Genomic DNA, 6,052 nt, shown 5'->3' on the forward strand with positions numbered 1-6,052 from the left:
GGGATAAAGTCTGATGGATTGTCAGGCATAAAGGGTCTTGAGTTTGGTATCTATTCCCACTGAATTAGGAAGTGCCTGGGATCAATATTGACTGAGGATTGGTGATATCAATGTTAAAACAGGGAAAAAGTAAACAGGCCACCAAAAAAGGTACGTTTTCTCATGGTTTTATTAATATAAGATATTCACTTTGAATGCACTTCTGAGATCTGTCTAATTAACCACAAAAGAACTGAAGGCTTACATGTAAATTATTCCCAGGGGCTTGTCTCGTTAAGATGCCATCACTGAGAAGAGAGTGTGGAGGAATGAGCAGACAAGGATACCATCCCTGGGGGCTGGGGAAGCAGGAACTCAGAGTCACTGGTTCCAAGTGAAAAATGGACTGTTGGATGTTTCTGTGAGAGCACATAAAGGGGTGTGCTGGTTTCAGGGGGAGTACAGTTAAATTTCTTCCCCATGGCGAGTGCAAGGCTATGTTTTGGTTTGTGCTGAACACAGGGTTGATAATCACAGAATCACAGAATAGGATGAGCTGAAAGGGACCCACAAGGACAATCGAGTCCAACCCTTAGTCCTGCGCAGGAACATCCCCAAGGGTAACACCATGATCCTGAGAGGATCATCCCAACACTTCTTGAGTTCTGTCAGCCTCGGTGCTGTGCCCACTGCCCTGGAGGGCCTGGTCAGTGCCCAACCACCCTCTGGGGAAGAACCTTTTCCTAAGATCCAACCTAAACCTCCCCTAACACAATTCCAGGTCATTCCCTCAGTCCTGTCCCTGGTCCCCCTAGAGCAGAGCTCAGGGTCTGCCCCTCCTCTGCCCCTCACCAGTAAGTTTGAACAGCAGTGAGGTCTCCCCTCAGTCTCTTCCAGCTGGACACACCAAGTGCCCTCAGTGTCCTCATACGGCTTCAACCCAAGGCCCTTCCCCATCTTCTTTGCCCTCCTTTGGGCACTCTCCAATAGCTCAATCTCTTTCTTCCATTGTGTCCCCCAAAACTGCCCCAATGGTGAAGGTGAGGCTGCCACAGAGCAGAGCAGAGCGGGACAATCCGCTCCCTGGCCCGGCCGGCCATGCAGGGCCTGATGCCCCCAGGACAGGCTTGGCCATCCTGGCTGCCAGGGCACTGCCAACTCAGGGCCAACGGGCCACCCACCAGCACCCCCAGGGCCCTTTCCCGGCACTGCTTTCCAGCCTCTCCTTCCCAGTCTGTCCGTCCATGCGGGGTTGCCCCATCCCAGGGCAGAATCTGGCACTTCCCCCTGTTGAAGTTCTCAGGGCTCCTAAAGAGCCGAGAGGTCACGGGATGTCAAAGAGCCACACGGAGCTAGAGGGACCCTTGGGACACTGTGGAACCCTTGGGACACTGTGTTGGTACTCGTGGCTGAAGCGCTGTTTGTCCCAGCCCAAGGCTTTGGCTGTCCCTGGGCAGTGCTGGCCCCGCAGGAAGCGTCTCTGCAACCAGCCGCACCCAATGGGCTCAGACTGGGCAAGTGTTTCACAGGGAACATGGGTCTTGCAATGCCCTGCTTGGGTGTATAGAGTCCCGGCTAGGTAAAGTAGCAAAGAGTGTCTAGGGTTTAGAGGTTTTTGGCTTTGGTTGTGAGCAATCCCTGAATGTTTGAGAGCTGATTGTTTGAGCTTTTGCCCATTTTGCCGCAGTGGCGGGGGGGAGGCAGCGGTTCTGCTTGATTCCATGGAGTTCAGGGGAGGTACAGTGGTTGCCTCTTCAGTGTCACTATGGCCCCTTGATTCCAAGAGGTTCCACAGTATGACAGTTGTCCCTTCATTCCACAAGGTTACATCTTGTCACAGGGTCCCCTTTGCTCCAGGAGGCCCCTCGGTGTCACCAAGACCCCTTGATTAAATGAGCTTGCCCTGTGTCCAAATGGCCCCTTGGTAGCAGAAGGTTTCACAATTTCCGGGTCTTCCTTTTTTTTCCACGAGGTTCTGCAGTTTCCCAGGTTCCCTTTGGCTTCATAATGCCTTGTCACAATGGCCTCTTGATTCCATGGGATTCCTCACTGTCACAATGGCCCATTTATCCCACAAGATTCCACGGGATCCCGGTACTCCTTTGCATCCGTATGGCCCTGTAGTGTCACAATTCCAAGAGGTTCCAATTTGTCCATGTGTTCCTTTGGCTTCATGGGGCCCTCTAGTGCAAGAATGGCTCCTTGATTCCATGAGTTTCCACAGTGTCCTCGGGTCCATAGGGCCTTCAGTGTCACAATGCCTCCTTGATTTGCAGAGTGTCCCAGGTTTCTGTTTCCATGAGAGTCTGCAGTGTCAAGACGGCCTCTTGATTCCATATGGTTCTGCAGTGACACAATGGCACCTCAATTCCATGAGGCTACATGGTGTCCCCGGGTTTCTTTGGCTTCAGAATGCCCTGTAGTATCACAGTGGTCCTTTGAGTCCTTGTGGTGTCTTCGGTGTCAATGACCCCTTGATTCCATGTAGTTGCACAGTGTCCCTTGGTTCAATTTTTCCATGAGTTTTCCCAGTGTCACAACGGCCCCTTGATTCCATCAGGTTCCCCAGTGTCCCATGGTCCATTTGGCTCCAAAAAGGCCCTGTAGTGCCACAGTGACCCCTTGATTGTATGAGGTTCCTCTGTGTCCCAGGGTTTCCTTGTTTCCATAAGGCTCCACAGTGACACAATGGCTCCCTGGTTCCATGAGGTTCCTTAAGATTTCAGGATTCCTTTAGTTCCACAAGGCCCCAGGTGTTAAATGGTCCCCTGGTTCTACAAGATTTCAGTGTCCCTGTGTTCATTGGTTTCCATGAGCCTCTGCAGTGCCGCAATGGCCCCTTGATTCCTTGAGGTTGCACAGTGTCATCACAAAGCTGACCTCATCCTGATGAAAGTTTGGGGGAGATTAGGAGGAATTGGGACAAAAGGGATTGGATATTTGGGGAAGGAAAGAGGGACTTGGCCAACAGAGGGGAAAGATTTTGATGAGTTAAGAACAGGTTCAGGTGATTCTGAGGGTGCTGAAACACTGACAGTGTAAACACTCCTGGTGGACCTTTGCACTATTTCTAACCTCAAGCCCCAACCAAAAAGTGCTGCCCCTCCCACTGAAAGGAATCCACTGCTCTGATTGCAACCTCAACCTGACCTCGAAGGTAAACCCCAAACCCAGAACTCCAGACTCTTGTTTGTCCTCTAATTCTCCCCCCCTTCCCAAATCTGTATTATCAGTATGAAAAGCCAAACTTTAATCCTGACCCAGCCCAAAAGCCTAACCAGACACTGCCAACAGAACAACAAACCTCCCAAAGTTCTTCCTAATCCCGACCTTGAGCTGTAAACCCCAAACCCTGATCATTAAGCACCCCCACAGCCCTTGGGAGCAGGGCAAGGACCTGGAGGGCCCAGAGCAGGCCCAGGGGGTTGGCAGAGGAAAGGGAGGTGACCTGTATGTGCTCAGCTCTGGAGTGACCCCCAGGAGAAGGGCCTGGGCTCTGGGAGTGATGTCCTGTGGCACAGAGGCTCAGGATCCAAGTTAATAAGGCCAAATGCACATGGGGCTGCCTCGGGGGCGTGTGGCCACCCAGACAAGGGAGTTGTCATCTCCCTGGACGCAGCCCTGGTGTTACCACATCTGGACCGATCTATCTGGATGTGAAGTTCCAAATACTGGAGTCCCCATACTGGAGGAATGAGGAAGAACTGCAGAGGGTCTAGAAGAGATCTGACAGGTTGGAGCTTTTCTTGGTGCTGGAAAGAAAAAGAAACCCCTAAAGTGCAGCATGCAAGGTTCAGACTGAAGGTGGGGAAAAAGGAATGTTACTCAAAGGGGAACCATAAGGAGTCTGAGGTCACTAAGAGGGTGATGGCATGGCTTTGTGTTCCAGGGAACAGCCAGAGCTGGTGCAGAGACATCAGGGAGGGTCTAGAAATGCTGCTGGGAGCGGGGTGGGAAAGCAGGAGCGCTGTGTGCAGCCTGCAAGGCCAGAGCAGCAGCAGGGCCAGGGCAGGACAGCCTGCAGGAGAGATGGCCAAGGGCTCTGGCAGGGCTGCAAGGCCCAAAGGCACCCAGGCCTTTGTCCCCTTGCCTCTGGCAGCTGCCTCTGCCACTCAGGCCACCACAAGCAACTTTCCTGGCAGGTTCTGCACTTGGTTTCTGCCTCGCCCCTCCCTCAGGAGCCTGGCAGGGGTTGCCCAAATTTGGGCCTTTTTTGTTCCTCCCCCTCCCATCCCACTGCCCCCCAAACAGCCCTGAGCCAGTCGGGAGGGACAGGATCTGCTGGGCCAGGGCCTGGGGCTCAGGCCTTGACCTTTCTGCTCCACGAAACCAAGGCAGGCTTTGCTCAGCATTGCAGGGGCCTGCCCAGAACCTTTGTCTGCCTGCACTCGTGGCCTCCAAGGAGCTGCTCGAAGGAGTCCCTGGGGAGGCTTTGTCAGTGCCTGCCCTCAGTGGGGCCAAGCAATGCTTCCAGGGACTTGGAGCTTGGCTTCTGACTTCTTCAGCAGCTGCTTCAATCTTCTCTCAGTACCTCAGGATCATGGGCTGGGCTGCAAACACACCGTGGGGCTCATTAAAATCCAGCAATCCCTCAGGATCTCTTGGTCTTCCTTTAATTGTCTTCAAGGCAATTTCAAAGCAAGTCTTCAAATTTGTAATTTTTTTCGTTTTAATTCATTGATATATATATTGTTTAGTTCAGAGAAGAGGTGATAGAGGTGTTTTCCAAGTGATCTTGATGCTGAGTGTCTCCTCATGAGATCCACACTGACCCTGTATGATCGACCTTGCTCCTCACCCCCCAACCTCACCAGTTCTGACATGACCCATCTTGGACTGACAGCTGATGCAACTCCAAACACACCGTGGGGTTCATTAAAACACTGAAAAGTAAATTATTTCCCTTCCTTTAATTGTCTTCATGTCTTCAAGACATCAACAACTAATTAGAGTTGTTTTGTAGTTTAGCTAAGCAGGAAGATTTTAAAGTAGACGTCAAAAAAATCTACATTTTTTTTAAAAGGGAATGATTTACCCAGAGCCTTGGGATGCAAGAGGGTCAGGGTGCAAAGGATTTGGATCCAAAGATAAGGGGTCAAAATTGATTAGTAGCATTTAATCATTGACCAGTTGAACAGTTATCAAGTAATTAAATAGCGTTTGCTACAATTTTAACAGTGACTGAATTATAGATTCACAAGAACAACCTTCACACCATAGTGAATTCACACCCACACTCAGGCAGAGATGTGTGGGCACATCAAGAACTGGGTGTGGAAAGGTTCTTCTCCAAAATTCTCCTTGTTGTCGGGGAAACACTCCCACGAATCCCTTTGTGTTTCCCAACAGACAAGGGTCACAGCTGGAGGAGTGTTTGTTGAGGGGGATCAGAATTGTCCTGGGCATCAGTGATGGTCTTTGGAGTGTTGCAAACTGAAGGGTTCCCGAGCTGCGAGAGGCTACCAGAGGTGTCCCACTGAGAGGGAGGTGCTGGGGAGCTGCCAGGGCCTCCCTCAGCACCGCTGGGTGTGGGCTCACAAGGTGACTGGCTTTAGTTGTCTGCTGAATCTCCATCCTTGTGTCAGGAATGAATGGAGTTTCCAAAATATTTGGGAATTGTATCCAAACTGTTCCATTTGGGCTACAGTTCAGGCAGGGAATGTTCCAAGGCTTTCAGGGGACGACTGATTATCCTGTGTTTCCCAACTCTTCAACTCTGGATTTTTCCCACCTGTATTATACAGGACCACCTGGTCCAGTCCAGAGACACTTCCCCACACCCCTAGTCCTGTCCAGGGACACTTCACCACATCCTGGTCCAGTCCAGGGGTTCTTCATTGCTCAGCTGGTTTGGTCAAGGCTTGTCAGGAGCTCCTGAGATCATGACCAGGCCTCAGGAAAATGGGGAGAGGATGCACCACCACAGAGGCTTCTAAGAAAGATGGGGGCAGAATTTTTGTAGAACCTGGACATGGCTGCAATTGGACAAATAGTTTTAAACTAAAAAAAAGGCAGATTTGAAGTCGATATAACCAAGAATTTTTTACAATGAGAGTGGTGAAACACTGGCGCG

Source organism: Lepidothrix coronata, unplaced genomic scaffold (genome assembly GCF_001604755.1).
Source record: "Lepidothrix coronata isolate B3197 unplaced genomic scaffold, Lepidothrix_coronata-1.0 Scaffold486, whole genome shotgun sequence".
Lineage (NCBI taxonomy): Eukaryota > Metazoa > Chordata > Aves > Passeriformes > Pipridae > Lepidothrix > Lepidothrix coronata.